The sequence below is a fragment of the Schistocerca piceifrons genome, chromosome 1 (assembly GCF_021461385.2).
Source record: "Schistocerca piceifrons isolate TAMUIC-IGC-003096 chromosome 1, iqSchPice1.1, whole genome shotgun sequence".
Classification (NCBI taxonomy): Eukaryota; Metazoa; Arthropoda; class Insecta; order Orthoptera; family Acrididae; genus Schistocerca; species Schistocerca piceifrons.
In genome coordinates, this window is record NC_060138.1 from 962,238,446 (window position 1) to 962,259,417 (window position 20,972).

Genomic DNA, 20,972 nt, shown 5'->3' on the forward strand with positions numbered 1-20,972 from the left:
GGTGATGCTGCGCGAATTACATTAGGAAATGAGACACTTAAAGTAGTAAAGTAGTTTTGCTATTTGGGGAGCAAAATAACTGATGATGGTCGAAGTAGAGAGGATATAAAATGTAGACTGGCAATGGAAAGGAAAGCGTTTCTGAAGAAGAGAAATTTATTAACATCAAGTATAGATTTAAGTGTCAGGAAGTCGTTTCTGAAAGTATTTGTATGGAGTGTAGCCATGTATGGAAGTGAAACATGGACAATAAATAGTTTGGACAAGAAGAGAATAGAAGCTTTCGAAATGTGGTGCTACAGAAGAATGCTGAAGATTAGATGGGTAGATCACATAACTAACGAGGAGGTATTGAATAGAATTGGGGAGAAGAGGGGTTTGTGGCGCAACTTGACAAGGAGAAGGGACCGGTTGGTAGGACATGTTCTGAGGCATCAGGGGATCACAAATTTAGCATTGTAGGGCAGCGTGGAGGGTAAAAATCGTAGAGGGAGACCAAGAGACGAATAGACTAAGCTGATTCAGAAGGATGTAGGATGCAGTAAGTACTGGGAGACGAAGAAGCTTGCACAGGATAGAGTAGCATGGAGAGCTGCATCAAACCAGTCTCAGGACTGAAGACCACAACAACAACATATAATGAAAGTCGTTCTGGAAACTGTTGTGCAAGAAACAGAGCTGAACAATAACAAAAAATGCGAAACGTAGTGCTGAATCTACGAAAGTGTCCAAAATTGCTTTCCTGAGAGTCGAACACTCTTAGTGTGAGGCAATGAGGCACCTGTGAGCCACTTGTGTATCACTTCAAAATAGTGAAATTATGTAATGTTTTTAAGAATTACTTTTTTTAGGGGGGTTGAAACATTAGGGATGTGGAATATGGATATAAAATAATCCACCATTTTAGCTTAGGACGAGTAAACTATTTAATAATCCACCAATTTAACTTAATAGAATGAATGAATTTTTCCGATTTATTCCCGACAAAATATGAATTTCTCGCAGTTTCACAAATAGGCTACCTTTGCCATTTTGATTCTTTACCTGAGCTTAAACTAACATAAATGGGTTTCTTCCTACATATTGAAGAACTCTGGTAATACTGTACGTGGGAGAGTGTTATCTGACAGGCTCGACTAGGCCCTCAGTATATCGACCCAAAGAGAGTGATACATAATGCATAGTCCTATCTGGGTCGTCCGTCCTCTGGTCTCACCCATTCCTCCATCCATTTATAAAGGATACCTTTAGTTCGATAGGGAAGCAAGAAGTGACCTAGCATTTTTCATTGTCTTACGTTACCCACAGACATTACACCACTCTAATATTTGTATCAGATAAAATTTTATCACAGGTTTTTATTTACTGTCACAAAGACATGTTGCTCAACTGTAACACATCAATAACTTTTGCTGAACTTCGTACAAAATGTGGATCACTTGTAGCGAAATTGTTTGTAGATTGTCATTTGTTGTAGCCTGTCGACAGAGCCTGGAAACGAAGTCCTCTTCTTTATTTGTCGCATAGTGAACTGCTACTTACAGGATTGTCGGCATGAAAATTAGTCAGTTACAGCATACTTTATTCGCCGCAATTTTTATGAAGAAACGTGAAATACAGGCTAACCGAGAGCTTCTCGTACCCCACTTGATCTAGTACAATAGGGGAAATACATAGCTGTTTTGTTTGTATTCATTCAAGAAAGAGTAGCTGAACTCCAAGTACCGTGGTCAACAGTGCATGACCGCACTAAAAAAGGATATGAAAATGAAATTAAATATATATATATTTTTTAATGGCTCTGCGCACTATGGGACTTAACATCAGTGGTCATCAATCCCCTAGAACTTAGAACTACTTAAACGTAACTAACCTAATGACGTCACACACATCCATGTCCGAGGCAGGATTCGAACCTGCGACCGTAGCAGTCGCGCGGTGCCGGACTGAGCGCCTAGAACCGCTAGACCACCATGGCCGGCAAATGAAATTTGAACCGTCGTCCTCCCGAATGCGAGTCCAGTGTTTAACCACTGCGCCACCTCGCTCGGTCTACCGTGCTTTGTTAGTTGTTGTTGTTGTTGTGGTCTTCAGTCCTGAGACTGGTTTGATGCAGCTCTCCATGCTACTCTATCCTGTGCAAGCTTCTTCATCTCCCAGTACCTACTGCAACCTACATCCTTCTGAATCTGCTTGGTGTATTCATCTCTTGGTCTCCCTCTACGATTTTTACCCTCCACGCTGCCCTCTAATACTAAATTGGTGATCCTTGATGCCTCAGAACATGTCCTACCAACCGGTCCCTTCTTCTAGTCAAGTTGTGCCACAAACTTCTCTTCTCCCCAATCCTATTCAGTAACTCCTCATTAGTTATGTGATCTACCCATCTAACCTTCAGCATTCTTCTGTAGCACCACATTTCGAAAGCTTCTATTCTCTTCTTGTCCAAACTATTTATCGTCCATGTTTCACATCCATACATGACTACACTCCATACAAATACTTTCAGAAACGACTTCCTAACACTTAAATCTATACTCGATGTTAACAAATTTCTCTTGTTCAGAAACGCTTTCCTTGTCATTGCCAGTCTACATTTTTATCCTCTCTACTTCGACCATCATCAGTTATTTTGCTCCCCAAATAGCAAAACTCCTTTACTACTTTAACTGTTTCATTTCCTAATCTAATTCCCTCAGCATAATTTCAAAATGCCGTCTCTCGGTCAAAGGTATTATTTTCTGGCAAATGTACGATATATCTGAGTTGACACAAGATGAACGTGATTTTTATTTCTAAAAAAATTACTACTGTGTGCTGGAGGTGGTAAGGAACCTACCTCATGGTACAATATGATCCAGAATGTCATCGTGACCCTTACTCGCACCCTTTTTTTTTTTTTTTTTTTTTTTTGAGTACGTGAATGGAAACTTCTGCTTGGACATGTTGTGGACGTGGTTAATACCTCAGATAGCAGGCAAGGAACCATGTATCACATGTGGCTACTGAAGTGTTGGCAGAAGAGCCAACACCGTGTTGCTAGAGGAAGCCGAAATGCACGCTTTTAAGCTCACGCAGATTGTCGTGAGGTCTGGAACAGTTATAGGAGTTGAGTCTAATAAAAAAGGTACGTAGCTGGTAGAATACTTAACTTTAATCCATAATTGGTGTACATCGCTCTTGACAGTATATGTTTTATAAGATAAATATCAAATGCTATGACGCCTTGCTAGGTCGTAGCAAATGACGTAGCTGAAGGCTATGCTAACTATCGTCTCGGCAAATGAGAGCGTAATTTGTCAGTGTAGCGTCGCTAGCAAAGTCGGCTGTACAACTGGGGCGAGTGCTAGGACGTCTCACTAGACCTGCCGTGTGGTGGCGCTCGGTCTGCAATCACTGACAGTGGCGACACGCGGGTCCGACGTATACTAACGGACCGCGGCCGATGTAAAGGCTACCACCTAACAAGTGTGGTGTCTGGCGGTGACACCACATTCCTCCCCCGCAAATCGGCGAACGGTTGTGTTATAAGGCTTCCGCCTGCCGTGGGGAGGACTCCAGGTTGACGTATGCAACGAGGCGGGGAGCCTAACAACAGGCGAGGCTGTGCCACCCGCACCCGGCCATTCGGTCCGAGGGGAGCTAGGAAACGCCTGAAAACCTAGTCCAGGGTGCACGCCAACATGCGGTGTATGCGCCCTTAAAGAGACCGGAGGGGCCGAAGATTCGACCTCCATCGGGATGGGGCAGCCGACGGGCGAAGACGACATCTGGTCCGGAGCGGGCAAGAGTTCCATGTCGGAGGACAGCTGGTCGCGGGAAGCGATCGGCGGCGCGTGACCCAGGGAGGCGCTTGGCGGCTGCAGCGAAGCGTCCACGGCGCGCGGCGCCGGCGGGAGGACCGGCGGCGGCGGCGGCGCGTCGCCATGGGGCAAAATGGAAGGCATCGTCGGTAACACCTGGGGATGAGGCGAGCCAATAGATGGGTCCCCAGGGCGCTGACATGACGGCACCGTCGCTGAAAACAGAGCGGCAGAACCCGTGCGACGACAGAGGCGCAGCTGATTGAGATGCCGACGCACCTCACCAGAGGCCCCCAAAACCAGATACATAGCGCTGCCGAGGCAGCGAAGAATGCGCCCTGCGAGCCAACGCCGTGAACCTCGATAGTTGCGATAGTATACAACGTCGCCTGGAGCAAAAGCAGGTGGCTGCCGCTGCACAGGAACCTGATGCGGCGGATGCAGCAAAGACATCAAGGTTCGATGAGGACGACTGTGGAGCAACTCAGCCGGCGAGCGACCATCTCGGGGCTGAGAGCGATACGAGGACAAAAAGAGCAATAACGCGTCCTCCCGAGAATGCGACTCTTTCAACTTCAACATCTGTGATTTGAAAGTCCGGACCAATCGTTCAGCGGCACCGTTTGACTGAGGCAAAAACGGCGCGGATGTCAGATGTTGAATACCATTGGCCTTGCAGAATGACTGAAATTCTGCGGACATGAATTGTGGCCCATTGTCGGAAACAATAGTCTGTGGAAGACCTTCAATACAAAAGATAGCGGATAACGCTTGGATGGTGGCAGATGACGTCGTGGAAGACATCCTGACAACAAAAGGAAAATTACTGAACAAATCTACCACAACCAACCATCGAGCATTCCAGAATGGACCAGCAAAATCGATGTGTAATCGTTGCCAAGGGGAAGTGGCTTTCGGCCATGCAAAGAATTTCCGCGGCGGTGCGGATTGTTGTTCGGCACACGCCATGCAAGAAGAGCACATTTTCGTAATCGCAGCATCGATTCCGAACCAAGTACAGTGCTGACGAGCAAGTTGTTTCGTTCGCACTATACCCCAATGTCCTTGGTGGAGAAGCCGTAAGACAGAGGACTGTAATGAACGTGGGACCACGACCCTGGACTGATCATTATCAGAACGCAACAGCAAAACACCACGTCGGACAAAAAGTCTCTCCTTGTGAGCAAAAAATCGGCGAACCAACGGATCCTCGATCCGTGATTTCGACAAGGGCCATTGCGTAGCAACAAAACGCAAAACGGTGGCAAGGACAGGGTCAGCAGCTGTGGCTGTAGCTACACGACGAAAATCAATCGGAAACGATTCGACCACTTCATCGGTTTCCGCATCAATGAACATGCAAGCAAGTTCGGAAGAATCGAATGCTCTATCCTCAGCAACAGGCAAACGGGACAACGCATCGGCGTTTCCGTGCTTAGCAGTGGACCGATACAAGATATCGTAGCGGTACTGCGAGAGGAAAATTGACCAGCGAATGAATTTCTGCGCTGTACGTGGAGGTACAAGCTTGTTCGGATGAAAAAGCGATGTCAAAGGTTTGTGGTCTGTGATGATGGTAAAGTGACGACCATACAAGAAATCATGAAACTTTGTAACACCAAATACGAGAGCCAAAGCTTCTTTCTCAATCTGGGAATAATTTCTTGGCGCAGACGAGACCAATTTGGACGCAAAGGCAATAGGGCGATCGTGCGAACCCTTTTTTGTGCGCAAGCACAGCACCGATCCCGAAATCCGATGCATCTACCATCAACAAAATGGGTTTCCGGGGATCGAATGGCGTAAGGCAAGTAGTGGAAATCAACGCCGATTTCAGCTGGTGAAAGGCGCGTTCGCATTCCGTCGTCCAGACGAACGGAACACCTTTACGGCGTAAGCGATGCAGCGGAGCTGAAATGGAAGAGGCATGCGGGACATATCTGTGATAATAGTTAATTTTTCCCAGCACACTCTGTAGCTGCTTCAAATTCTGCGGCGAAGGCAAGTCTTGTATGGCACGGAGGTGCTCTGGACTGGGATGTATGCCCTGGGCATTGAGTACATGGCCCAGATAGGGTAAGTCACGAGCAAAAAACACACATTTGTCCTTCCGCAAGCGAAGACCATGTTGTCGCAAGACCTGAAATAATGTTCTGAGATTGGCTAAATGTTCTTCTTCCGTCTTTCCGGGGATCACAATATCGTCTAGATAGTTTGCTGCAGTAGGGACCGAGGCACAAACAGTCTGCAGATATTGCTGAAACAATGCAGGGGCGGATGCACACCCGAATGGCAGTCTTTTGAATCGATACAACCCAAGATGCGTGTTAACCACCAAGATGCGCTGGGATTCTTCGTCCACTGGTAGTTGCAAGTACGCATCTGCTAGGTCCAATTTCGAAAAATATTTACCCGGGCACAGTTTGTCAAAAAGATCTTCCGGGCGGGGTAAAGGGTAAGTTGCAATCACTAGTTGTGGATTCACCATTGCCTTGAAGTCCACACAAAGTCTCAATTTACCGGAAGGTTTTGGCAAAATGGCTAAGGGTGATGCCCAGTGAGAAGCCTGCACACGTTCAATTACACCTTGTGATTCCAAATCGTGTAACGTTCTTGCGACCCCATCACGCAATGCGTGGGGAACATTGCGCGCTCTGAAAAAGTTCGGTTGCGCGTTGACTTTCAGTTCCAAATGTGCTTCATAGTTCTTAGCGCAACCAAGGCCCGGTGCAAATATGTCTGCAAATTCTTCACATAGACGAGAAACACTGGCTGAAGGCACAGTCTGGTTCACTGACAGGACCTGATTGACTATAAACAAGTTAAACAACTGAAATAAATCTAAACCAAACAAGTTCACAGCAGAAGAAGAACGAAGTACGTAAAATGACACAAGTTTTGTTTGTCCCTTGTATGTTGCAAGAAGGCTGCACTGTCCTAACACAGGGATATTCTGACCGGAATGGCTAGTTAACTTAACATTTGCGGCACGCAACGGAGGTGAGCCCAGCTGTTTGTATGTGTCTTTATTGATTAGTAAACTGCAGCTCCGGTATCGACCTGGAATGGGATCACGTTGCCATGAATGTCCAAATCTACAAAAAGTTTATTGTCCTGCTGATGACAAGAGCGACTGTCTCGTGCAACGTGAACCGACACTGGTACAGAATCACTTGCGACTTCACGGGATTTCCTGCGATGTCGACGCACACTATTTGTGGGACGAACACAGTCACTGTTAGAGAGAGTGGCACTGGGTGGAGTGGAATTAACTACATGAATGTCCATGGGTGAAGGTTCACGAGCCTGAGTATTCTTGGTTCGATTCCGATTCCGGCGCGAAGCAAAGGGCCTGGAAATGTTGTAAGTGTCCGTTCTGAGCTTTTTCTGGTAAACATTTTTAACATGTCCTTTTTTATTACAGAAAAAGCAAATAGCTTGGCGTGACGGGCAATTCTCACGCGAATGTCTAGTAGCACACCGCGGGCATGACTTTAGCACTGCATGTGCTTGCTTGCGCGGCAAACGTAGCGGAGAGCTTGGTGGCAGCTGCGCGGATGGGCGCGAGGGCTGTTTACTGTTCCGTGCAGCTCGCCCGGCGGGCCGGTTAATGTGACACACGGCTGGCGAAGCGTCAAACGATTCCTGAGCAAAGTCAAGTGTGTCTTGCCTGTCCAATATGTCCATCACTTGTTGAAGGGAGGGATTGACTAGTTTCAAAATCTGTTCCCTTATACCAACATCAGAAACGTTCTGTGCAATTGCATCACGCACCATTGTATCTGAATAAGGGAGTCCACATTCACACTCAAAAGCACAATCCCTAGTAAGGCCTTGCAAAGTTGCAACCCACTCCCGATTAGTCTGACCAGCCGTACGTTTTGTACGAAAGAACGTACACCTTTTTGCAAAGACATTGACTGATTCTTTGAAATATGCATCTAATGCAGACAAAATTTCATCGTAGGACAGAGTTGCTACGTCGCGTCGGGGAAACAATTTCACTATCACTCGGTACGTGTGGACGCCTACGGCGGAAAGAAGAAATGGCTGCCGCTCATTACCTTGAATTCTGTAGGCGGCGAGATGGAATCCAAATTGGCGTGACCACTCCGTCCAGCTTTCCAGTGCCGCATCAAAAGGACGAAAAGGTGGTGCAACTGCGTGTTGTGGCTGCGGTAGCGGTGGAGCGGCGGCTGCCGCATCGTTTTGCATCGCACGTTGACCCTGGACGAGCTGTCCAAGGGCATCCAATAAGGCCTGCGTCTGCTGAGTCTGCAAGCGATAAAATTCGGACAGTACATCTGGAGATTGTGGCGAAGCCATGACACAAGTAAATTAAGCAAGATCAGGTGGCACAAACGCGCTTTAGCTCGTCGCCATGTGAAGTGCTGGCAGAAGAGCCAACACCGTGTTGCTAGAGGAAGCCGAAATGCATGCTTTTAAGCTCACGCAGATTGTCGTGAGGTCTGGAACAGTTATAGGAGTTGAGTCTAATAAAAAAGGTATGTAGCCGGTAGAATACTTAACTTTAATCCATAATTGGTGTACATCGCTCTTGACGGTACATGTTTTATAAGATAAATATCAAATGCTATGGCGCCTTGCTAGGTCGTAGCAAATGACGTAGCTGAAGACTATGCTAACTATCGTCTCGGCAAATGAGAGCGTAATTTGTCAGTGTAGCGTCGCTAGCAAAGTCGGCTGTACAACTGGGGCGAGTGCCAGGACGTCTCACTAGACCTGCCGTGAGGTGGCGCTCGGTCTGCAATCACTGACAGTGGCGACACGCGGGTCCGATGTATACTAACGGACCGCGGCCGATTTAAAGGCTACCACCTAGCAAGTGTGGTGTCTGGCGGTGACACCACAGCTACAGCAAGATGGAGCTCTAGCACACTTTTTTTTATTTGATGCGTGAGTTCGTTGATGAACAATGTCGAGGTCCCTGTATTGGGTGTGGTTCAGCAAAATCTCCAACCCGACTGAAATGACCAGCACGAAGCTCGGACTTTACCACGCCACACAACTCTTTATGGGTCGTAAAAGTCCCATGTGCCTGAAGATCGGTACAAGACTAATGAGGAACTGTGTAAAAGTGTTGAGAAAATCTTTCGAAGAGTAACTCCTGAGATGCTCTGCAGTATATCAAGGAGTACATGGTGACACATAGATCTCTGTGTAAGACATGATAGTGAACTATAGATCTGCTGGATATATATTTATTATATGTAAATAGTTCAATATACAATATTCTGCTTTGACGTACGGAACCGGGAAGTTGTCGGACACACGTAGTATTTGAATGCCACCTAGCCAACATCTGTATGCATGAAATTGCATTAAGGGGGCGTTTGTTTTTGTCTGACAGGTAAGCTGCCATTTCGACAGATTCGACAGCACGAGTTGCTGACATTCCCATTTCCCATCTTCCACTGCTCAAATGGATATGTGGGCTCACGGCAGGAAGTTACCTTCCTGTGTATGATATTTTGCTGCCCACATACCAAACAAATGGTCTGATCGCGACAAAGACACGTCATAAAGAAAATCAGGACCATGAGAACAAATTTTAGACGGGAAGGGAATAAAGAAGAGGATAGTTTCAAGTAAGTTTGGAAGGACTTCATAGGTCCTTCTAGTCGCAATTCGTGTGGTCCTATAGTTTCTCTCATACCATATCTTGCTTTTCAGTCAAGGGATTTAGGAGTGACAAAAAGTAAAAATACACTGCAGTCTATTAAAAGCGCAAACACTATTAAGGCTTTCGACACAGTGCATCACTACAGACTGTTAACGAAGGTACGAGCATATGGAATAGGTTCCCACATATGTTAGTGCCCTAAAGACATCTGAAGTGACAGAAAACAGTTTGTTGTCCTCGAAGGCGAGTGTTCATCAGAGCCAAGTGCATGGTCAGGAGTGCCGCAGGGAAGTGTGATAGGACCGCTATTATATTCTATATTCATAAATGATTTGGCGGACACGGTGGGCAGGAATCTGCGGTTGTTTGCTGATGATGCTGTGGTGTACGGTAAGGTGTCGAAGTTGAATGACTGTAGGAGGATACAAGATGACTTACACAAAATTTTTAGTTGGTATGATGATTGGCAGTTGCCTCTAAATGTAGAAAAACGTAAGGTAATGTGGATGAAAACGATAAGAAAACCCGTAATGGAAGGAAGGAAGGAAGATTGGGTTTAACATCCCGTCGACATCGAGGTCATTAGAGACGGAGCACAAGCTCGAATTGTGTCAGGGATGGGGAAGGAAATCGACCGTGATCTTTCGAAGGAACCATCGCGGCATTTACCTGGAGCGATTTATGGAAATCATGGAAAACCTAATTCTGTAAACCCGTAATGTTCGGATACATTAACTGTAGGGTCCTGTTTGACACAGTGACGTCTTTAAATATGTGGGTGTAACGTTGCAAAGCTACATGAAATGGTTTATTGGTAGAATTCTACGAAAGTATGGGTGATCTGTAAAGGAGACCACATATAAGACGCTTGTGCGATGTATCCTTCAGTACTGTTCGAGTGTTTGGGATCCGCACCAGGCCGGATTAAAGGAAGACATCAACGCATCGCAGAGACACGCTGCTAGATTTGTTGCCGCTAGGTTCAAACAACACACAAGTATTACAGAGACGCTTCACGAACTCAGATGGGAATCTCTGGAGTGAAGGCGACACTATTTTCGGGGAATACTTCTGAGAAAATTTAGACAGCCAGTATTTGGAGCTTACTGTAGAATGATTACACTGCCACCAACGTACATTTCGCGTAAAGACTACGAAGACAAGAGACGAGAAATTAGGGCTCATTTGTAGGCATACAGATATTCGTTTTTCCTCGCCTCGCTCTATGAATAGTAGTCGTACAAATTACCCTACGCCTCGCACCGTACGGTGGCTTGCGGAGTATGTATGTAGATGTAGAAGACACCATCAGTGGCGTAGGGGGTGGGGGTGGGGGGTGGGGTGGGGGGGCAAGGAGGTCTATTATGTCCCGGACGCCACTTGCAAAGGGGCACGAAATGGTCTCCATGATTTTCCGGAAAATATATTATTAGTAGAGTAAATTCTATATGTTATACCGTCTTACTATATGTGTTTCGAGGAGAGGGAGCGCTGATAAAGTGTAGAATCGTACCTCGGGTGCCGAGGACGGTGGGAGACGGGGACAATGAAATGTTGTGGACCGCGCGCCAGTTATGTTCACTAAGCCACAGGGCGGCAAGCAACAAACGTCGAACTGGAGTGAAGTGTACTTGGATGTGCAAATGATTTGAACTTGAACACAATGGCAAAAAGTAGGTAGCAGTAATCATACAGCATTGTGTCTGTAATGACAGATTACACAACAGGTTTCTCATTCCATGTTTCTCAAGGCATATTACTATATCCATAAAATTGCAGGAATTATGTCGTAACCAAACTTGGTCATCTGCAAATATTGCGGCTGTAATGGTTTGCATGCGAAATATTAGTAGAAGACAAAGTTAAGGGACGGTCGAATTTTCACATGGGTCAACGCGTTTGAATGTTTGTTATTTACGGAGCAGATTGTGTTACGTGTCGTGGAAGAAGGAAAACGTCTACCAGTGCGTCTAGGGCAGCGGCAATATCAAGCCCTATTGAAGTTGTGGTTTATTGCGCCGCGATATTGCTATTCACATTGGTCGAGATCCCATGACTGTCACGCTATTATTGAATAGATAGGTACAGGAGAGCCATCCTCATCACCATGCAGAATCTCAACGTTCCCACGACGCTATACTTTGTTTACTATAAGAATGGACTTGATGTAAGTAAACACAAACACGGTGACTAGTCAGAAGCCGTGGCACACGACGCTGGTGTTGCTACACTCTTGGATGTTACTTATGTATTCGGTAACTTATTACAAAGTTACAGTAAATGAAACATTAAGACATTCTAATCAACGTATTTCTTAATCACACTTCAGCTACGTAGTTTTCATTCTGAAGATCGTGTAAAGTCGCAGCACAGTCTACTAAATACAGTCGCGACACTGGTGCGAAAGCTGTTACCATTTGACAACTGGAGCGACATTAGCACTCCAAGCGGTGAGAAAGCAGATAGCTACATTCTTCGTAATGACAGTGCTTGTTTTTAATTATTTTTCTACTTAATTAACGAAGTAGGTGTTATGTTTCGCGTTCCATGCATTAGCAGATTACCAAGAGACATAAATTGTTGTAAAAAAAATGTAAATGCCGTGTGACTGGGGCCTCCCGTCGGGTAGACCGTTCGCCGGGTGCAAGTCTTTCAATTTGACGCCACTTTGCCGACTTGCTCGTCGATGGGGATGAAATGATGATGATTAGGACAACACAACACCCAGTCCCTGAGCGGAGAAAATTTCCGACCCAGGCGGGAATCGAACCCGGGCCCTTGGTATTGACAGCCTGTCGCTCTGACCTATTTTTATTTTTTTTTAAATTTTGATCGGAGTGTTTGGTCTTTGCGGACGTCACATGACATCCGTTAATGTTCGTTTTGTTAATTGCTCCACTCAGTTTTTTTATTACAGGGGCCAACCAGCATTCTGGCCGAACACGCTGAGCTACCGTGCCGGCATACCACTCAGCTACCGGGGCGGACATAAATTGTTGTGAAAGAAATGTAAAAAGAGCCAAATCTTGTTGATTAAATGACATAAACCACTACTTACTCATGAAGAAATACTTTCGAATTTTTATATAATTGTAGCTTAGAGAGTATAAACACACATTTCATGCTTGAGAAGCATATATTTCTCTTATTGTATGTTCTTATTGTGACAGGGACTTTCGTTGTCGCTTCAAGCCTTTTTATGTAATCTAACGGTTTACCCATTTTTACACTTCAGTCGACTTTGTAATTCAAGAATATTTATGCAAAAGTAATTGCTTTTGCTTCAAAGGCGAATATGTTGAAAGAGTCTTCCCGGTTGTGGAATTGAGTTTTTCGATACTGAGACAACTTTTATTTCATTTGACATGTCATTATCATGTCTGTGGGGCTTTTCCTTCAGCTGCAGGTGTGTTGGCTTAATAGTGTATGGTAAATACTGGAGGTATTTCGGTCTGGACAAAACTTGGCGACGTTGAGTAGATGGACGATGTCTTTCTGCAAACAGTCACGTCTTCTGGTGTTTACTACTTTAAAGTGCCATTTCAGACTTAGGAAGCTAAGGAATGACGAATGTGCTGTCATTTTTTAGTTATTGTCGATATTTATTTCACTACATACGCTCCCTATTGTATAAACGACAGTTAAAATCAGTATAAACAAAAGTGTTCACACTAACGCGATATCGCTTTGGAAGTGTCTCTTACTGGCCGCTTGGCGCGCTGCTATCGCAGTGGGCAACAAAAGACAAGACGGAGTGTCGCGAGTGTTAGACTCATGGAGGTAAGAATAAGGGGAGATGGCGCTACGTATCCCAGCCGTACTACGTTTTGAAGCCATGGGGGCGTGGCTTGCTGCCATGACACTCTGACCAAAACATTGCCAGTGTGCTATAGCGCTGCGTGTATTACAGTCGCTAATTGCACCATATACACATGTAACGTCATTAGATTGGTTGTTTCAAAGTTTTTGTTTAAAATAAAATCTCGTAAAGGCGAAATTCCGCGTTTCTTCTGATTAAAAATAGTTTTTAATGTAATAATACGAATAGCTAACCTTCAATGTAAACGATACAATTTTGTTAATTCAGTAATTAACGTGTATCACAAACTAAATAATAGAAACTGAAAACTAAGTTAGCTATACCCTCCCTCCAAAGCCCCATAAATACATCTTGTTTGTCATACGTACTGGGACATTTCAGTTACGTTACACTACTGGGAAACACTGTTCATTACCACCAATATTTACTGAAATACGGTACATAGAATGGCAAATCTACACAGTGTCCTGTTTAGGCCTATACTTTACGCCAGTTAATGTAGTGTTAGCTTTTAATTTGGTGCATGATGAAGACAAAGTGAGTTACTCAACACTTCGACTGTCGACAATACGTACGTATTATACTGAAACGTGAACTTGAAAACTAAGAATTTAATTATTTGAATTAACATACCTTTTGCAAATGTTTTGGGTGTGTAGGGAAAACTATAGCATTTTCTCGGAGCCTTACTGTTGAAAGGGAAGTTTGGTCTATGTCCTCTTCTCGGAAATGCTGAGAACATATAGTGCTCCACTTAGACGCACGCCAATTCTTCCTCCTCACGGCATTCTCCCACAGGGCTTTCCGACTTTCATTTTTAGGAAATTAAAATCATACAGGAGAAAAACACGCTATAGTACAAGTACCGATGTAGCACACGTTCATTCTCAATGAAGTTGTAAAATCACACTTAACGAGACAACTTACACATGAAATGTTATTCCCTTCGATTTCGCATCACTATCAGAACGATTCGTACACCCGAACACCACACAAGTCACCATAATAACGCAAAATCCTTCCAAAAGCGAGCGACAAGCCTGTGCACACAAGCTTACAGCAGCAATGTTTTGGTCTGACTGAGATGGCTACCCTCGGCTTCACATAGCTTCACGGCGTCTCCCTCTATTCTTACCTCCATGGCTTCACAGCTGTGACATCATGGCGTCTCCCTCTATTCTTACCTCCATGGTTAGACTGTTATACCTTTAGTGTCTACAATATTTAACTGTACGGTAAAATCCCTGCAATGTGGATTTGCGACACACATAGCTCGCTCAGAAAAATTACACTATGTTTATGTTAGGAATTTTTGTCATTCTTGTTTATTATACTATGTAAACTAAGAAAGAGAGAATCTTATGCTTTCCGTCTGGTCCCAAAGAAGCGTACGGTGTTGCTGGAGCTTTGCCACTATTAAGAAGCATACAGTGTTGCTGGAGTTTTGCCAATATTATTTCACTCTGTTGAAAAATTAAATGACTTTGGAAGCTATATTGTTTCTCTGGACGTCCCTTTTTACGTCTGAATTGCAACTGCTCACATCACTGCAGGTTAATGGACCAGCTGTCTGGCTGGCCAATGCTGTCAAAGTTAATGCGCCAATAAAGTTGTCGTCCCATATTATCACTCAGTCGCCATGCGCGTAACGCACAGCATAAAACGTATCCTTGTGATGCTGCTTGACGTGGCAAGTGCTCTACCGACTTCTTTTTCTTGTTTTTTTTTTTTACCATTTTGTTCGATATAGTTCGTTGCGTTTGTTCTGGGTGGACGTCACAAGACATCCGTTCAATTTGATCGTTGATTCCTTGACTCAGTTCTTTTATTACAGAGAGCATGCAGCCCTCTTTTTTTATTTATTATCTTTTTTTTTTTTTACAATCGTATTGACCGACTAGGATCGCGGTAACAACTTCAGTTCCTCTTCTTCCTTTGTTGTTTTTATTTTTTTGGTAATCTCATTTTGTCCATTTTCGTTCGTTGCATCTGCTTGGAGCGGATGTCGCAAGACACCCTTTTCAGTTCGTCGTTGATCCATTAACTCAGTTTTTTTATTACAGAGGACCCTCTGACCGAACACGCTGAGCTACCGTGCCAGCTTGTATTTTGTTCGTTGTACTTGGTCGTAGTGGACAGCACGTGACATCCTGACATCCGTTGAAGTTCAGTCCGTTGTTGAGCCTTTCACATTTTTTTTTTTTCCCCTCTCTGACCGAACACGCTGAGCTACTGTGCCGGCGCCGACTGAGCTATTCAAGCACAACTCACGACCCATCCTCACAGCTTTACTTTACTGCTAACATTTAAAATAGATTCAACGTAGTTCATGTTTACACCACATACGAAAGCCGATTTTCGCATGGTAAACAACCAACTCCGTGCACAAAGTGCCGTTAGTGGAAATGATTAAACTCAGGTAGTAATGTCTACCAACAGGATCACTAGACTAGAATACAGATGAGGAGCTGAGATCCATAAGGGCTTAAACCACACTGCCGTCGATTCCACATTTAAATGAATATCAGTGAAACCAGTGATACAGCTTTTTTAAGAATTTTCATATATGCAATGTGCACCTACAGCACAGATAAACCTGACTCACCACAAGATCAGCAGGTTTCATAAGCGTGAATAAATGCTGCAGTCTCACATTCGACGTTGATGTGCTTTAGGCCCCTACGATTCTCAGCACCTCAAAAGGATTACTGTATGATAAAATTCATAACTTAATATACTACATCTCATTAAAACCCCTCAAAATAGGTTTACCGTTGGTACAGCTTTAACATATACTGACGTACGATTTAATTTTACTACAGTATACGATAGTGAGTTAATTAGCATATCTGAGGAATGTGCTATCATCTAGCAAGATTTATGCCGAGTGAACAGGGATAAAAGTTTGCTGCAGTGTGCTACCACCTGGTGGCACTGATGTAAACTTCTGGTTCAGTGGCAAGGGCTGGCTGTGCACATCGTGTATCATGCACATTGTTTATCAAATCCGTATGTATTTGTCCCGTATGGCAACGCGAGTTGCACATGCGCAGAAGCTCCTTAAAATGTGCACAACTGAAGGTGTGCTCGCAACCCTGATTCTGAGTTTCACAGAGTCCAAAGGAACAGTAGAGCAATGAATTTAAATACCGCATCTTTCAAACTGCAAATCTATGTTACATTTAACAGCATTCAAAGAAAAATAACCAATAAATCGGCAAGGTGTCGAAAGTTAGGGTCTTCACATGCTCTTGTGCTCTTATACAGCAGCCGCAACTGCTCTTGTGCTACCTGCATTTCTTGGTTCCTCGTTTCTTGGGTATTTCTCAGTCATTAGAAAGTTCTCTGGCCATTGGGTGCTGCCACACTCAAAATAGTTCGGTCAGCTTTCGAATACGATGGTGAGTATGTCGAAGTCTGCAAAGCTTGTGTCAAAACTGTTTCGTATTTTTCGTTATTAAATAGAGTAATGTAAAGTTATCGCAGTAGTAGTGAACAGAGGAATCCTAAAGAAAATAAATAGCTATTTCGTTTAAAATAAAGCTGCTAAAGCGATTAATGAAAAACTGATGTTGAAAATGAAAATTTGCCAACTCTAAACACTGATCGATCATAAAAGACACGTCTTGATCGACCTTTGATGGCTCGTGATGTAAGTACCTTTTCTGTATCTCTGAACTGTTGAGAGAACCATCAGATTCATTATAGCACGTTCAACATTGTTTCTACTGCGGTCGGTCTGACTTGCTTCAAGCACTCTACCTTTGCAAAACAAGATCTAAATGTTGCAAACCTACTGGACAAGAAATTACGAGGATTAATGGCAACAACTGTGTCGTGCGTTTGAATCTCTTTATTCAACTGCAACCGGTTTCAGTGACACACTGCACCGCCGTCAGGCCCCTCTGTTGGCAAAAATTTGGACCTATGGTCAACTTCCCGTACTGTCATAAAAAAATCTAAAAACTAAGCTTCATCCCAACAGCCCTTGGAAGGCCCAACGGTACTGACCAGCCACAGTGTCATCCTCAGCAGACAAGCATCACTGGATGCGGATAAGGAGGGGCATGTGGTCAGTACATCGCTCACCTGGCCATATGTCAGTTTCCGAGACCAGAGCCTCTACTTCTCAATCAAGTAGCTCCACAGTTTGTCTCACAAGGACTGAGTGCACCCCGCTTGGCAACAGCGCTCAACAGATGGTCACCCATCCAGATGCTATCCCAGCTGGACAGCGCTTAACTTCGCTGATGTGATGGAAATCGGTGTTACCACTGCGGCAAGGCGTCTGAGACCTGCTCATACAGAAAGCAGAAAGTGTTCGCTACAAACATCATACAACTACTTATTACTCAAATTAGTCATGCCCAGGGACTAATACCGTGTAACACCGTCCTAGCATTGATAGTGACTTCAATTCGGCAAGGAAGAGGGTTCGTAAATTTCTTCAGATATGCCCATGCTGTAATGAGGAGGTACCGATATAGGCCATGCCCAAGGGCACATGTTGTTGTTGTGGTCTTCAGTCCTGAGACTGGTTTGATGCAGCTCTCCATGCTACCCTATCCTGTGCAAGTTTCTTCATCTCCCAGTACCTACTGCAACCTACGTCCTTCTGAATCTGCTTAGTGCATTTATCTCTTGGTCTCCCTCGACGATTTTTACCCTCCACGCTGCCCTACAATGCTAAATTTGTGATCCCTTGATGCCTCAGAACATGTCCTACCAACCGGTCCCTTCTTCTAGTCAAGTTGTGTCACAAACTCCTCTTCTCCCCAATTCTATTCAATACCTCCTCATTAGTTGTGTGATAACATCAGGGGTGCAAAAAAGTGACCGAAAAAGAAACAAGAAAGAAGATAGGGTAACAGTCAACGGGGAGATGTACATGAGTTCTCCTACACCCTCGTTTCAATCTTCTAGATTAGATTAGTACTTGTTCCATAGATCATGAATACGACACTTCGTAATGATGTGTAATGTGTCAGGTTAATAAAAGGTGTCTATACAAGATATTACATTACACAAAATATTACATGACACTTAATATTTTTAATTTTTTGTGGGGGTTGGGGAAATTACCCACTTAACTATATCCAAAAATTCATCTAATGGGTAGAAGGAGTTGCCATTAAGAAATTCTTTTAATTTGCTTTTAAATGCTATATGGCTATCTGTCAGACTTTTGATGCTATTAGGTAAGTGACGAAGGACTTATGTGGCAGCATAATTTATCCCCTTCTGAGCCAGAGTTAGATTTAACCTTGAATAGTGAAGATCATCCTTTCTCCTAGTGTTGTAGCCATGTACACTGCTATTACTTTTGAATTCGTTCAGATTGTTAATAACAAATTTCATAAGTGAAATTGTAAGGCTACAGTGAAGATCTGTAGCTCTTTAAATAAGTGTCTGCAGGATGTTCTTGGATGAGCTCCAGCAATTATTCTGATTACACGCTTTTGTGCAATGAACACTCTTTTACTCAATGAGGAGTTACCCCGGAATATGATGCCATACGAAAGCAGAGAATGAAAATAGACGTGGTAAGCTAATTTACTCGGATGTATATCGCCAAATTTTGCAATGACCCTAATAGCATAAGTAGCTGAACTCAAACGTTTCAGCAGATCCTCAGTGTGTTTTTTCCAGTTCAACCCCTCAACAATGAATGCACCTAGAAATTTTGAATATTCTGCCTTAGCTACCGATTTCTGATTGAAGTCTATATTTATTAATGGTGTCATTCCATTTACTGTGTGGAACTGTATGTACTGTGTTTTGTCAAAATTTAATGAGAGCCCATTTGCAGAGAACCACTTAACTGAAAAACATCGTTTACAATTTCACCAGTTAATTCTTGCCTGTTGGGTGTGATAGCTATACTTGTATCATCAGCAAAAGTACCAGCTTTGCATCTTCGTGAATATAGAATGGCAAGTCATTAATATATATTAAGAACAGCAGAGGACCCAAGACTGAACCTTGCGGCACCCCATTCTTGATTGTTCCTCAGTTTGAGAAATCACCAGTTTTTTGCATATTATGTGAACTGCTTATTTCAATTTTCTGCAATTTTCCAGTTAGGTTTGATTTAAACCATTTGAGTGCTCTCCCATTCATATCACAGTACTTGAGCTTATTTAGCAGTATTCCATGATTTACGCAATCAAAAGCCTTTGAGAGATCACAAAAAATCCCAACGGGTGACTTCCAGTTACTCAGAGTATTTAATATTTCACTAGTGATAAGTATATATAGCATTTTCTGTTGAAAAACCTTTCTGGAAACCAAACTGACATTTTGTTAAAACTTTATTTTTACAAAGGTGTGAAGCTACTCTACAATTACATTACTTTTTTTACTGAATTTTGGATAAGGCAGTCAGAAGAGAGATTGGGCGGTAGTTGTTGACATCAGACGTATCCCCTTTTTATGCAGTGGTTTAACAATGGCATACTTCAGTCTATCTGGGAAAATACCCTGCTTCAGAAAGCTATTACATATGTGGCTAAGAATCCCACTTATTTCTTGGGAACAAGCTTTTATTATCCTGCTGGAAATGCCATCAATTCCATGTGAGCTTTTATTCTTAAGAGAGTTTATTATCTTCCTAATTTCACAAGGAGTGGTGGGTGGAATTTCAGTTGTATCAAATGGTGTGGGTAAGGCCTCTTCCATTAACTGCCTTGCTTCTTCTACCAATTTCGTACTGTAACTAGGAGCGCCTGTGGAGGAATCAAGCAAGAAAGGTAGAGGGGAATGCGGAATTTACTTGCACCTCCAGACGCTTCTTCTGCTGCTCCCAAGGCTCGGTTGGTACAATGAGAGGTTGGTGTACTGGGGCTTTCAGCAAGGGATACTTGCTGTGTCACTGGGGAGACATGACCGTAGACCGGACACTGTCGCTAGCTGCAATCTCGAAGCAGCAAAGGTTTCGTGTGCGATTAGTGCTGTGGTTTGGTTGTCGTTGCTGCTTTTCTACTGAAAACTGACTTGCCAGAGAAGTAAGGAAAGCAAGCATAATTGTACTGTCACTCACTGCTGCAACATTGCCACTAAAACACAGGACATTATTTTTTATCGTTTCCAAAAATATTAAATCTAATCCAGCGAGCACCTCAGAAAACAACTACTGACAATGAAGACTAATGGCCATCCTACGTCTTACAGAAGTATAGAATGGACGTAAGTCTGTTAGCAATAATGTTCAGGCGATTTTGTCACAACATTTCACATCACGGATAAAAAAGGGAAAGTGTTTTATATAGAGCACAGTCTTCTGCTGTTGTTATAATGTTAAATGAAGCAGAGATAATTGACTGAATTCTGTCCTCAGCAATTATAGTACCTTCAGAGAAAGGAATAGTGTTCCCGTTTCCAGTGAGTACTGTAAGAAGCAACCTATTTCTTCCTTTGACCTCTGTGGAATTTTTGGGACTGCACCATGGCCGCAAACTCTAGAAAAATAATTCCACAGTCAGTTTTGATTCAGCCTAGCAGCCAATTCATTATGTGATGAAAAGTATCCGGACACCCCCCAAAACACACGTTTTTCATATTAGGTGCATTGTGCTGCCACCTACTGCCAGGTACTCTGTATCAGCGACCTCAGCAGTCATTAGACATTGTAAGAGAGCAGAATGGGGCGCTCCACAGAACTCACGGACCTCGAACGTGGTCAGGTGATTGGGTGTGTCTTGCTTTA

At 43.7% G+C, this 20,972-nt stretch overlaps 1 protein-coding gene across 1 annotated transcript in view; it reads left to right on the forward strand.

Annotated features, from left to right (window-relative positions):
* Nucleotides 1-20,972, forward strand: part of LOC124725978 (leucine-rich repeat and death domain-containing protein 1) — a 222,797-nt gene that overhangs the window by 126,815 nt on the left and 75,010 nt on the right. The gene's annotated exons all lie outside the window — the stretch shown is intronic.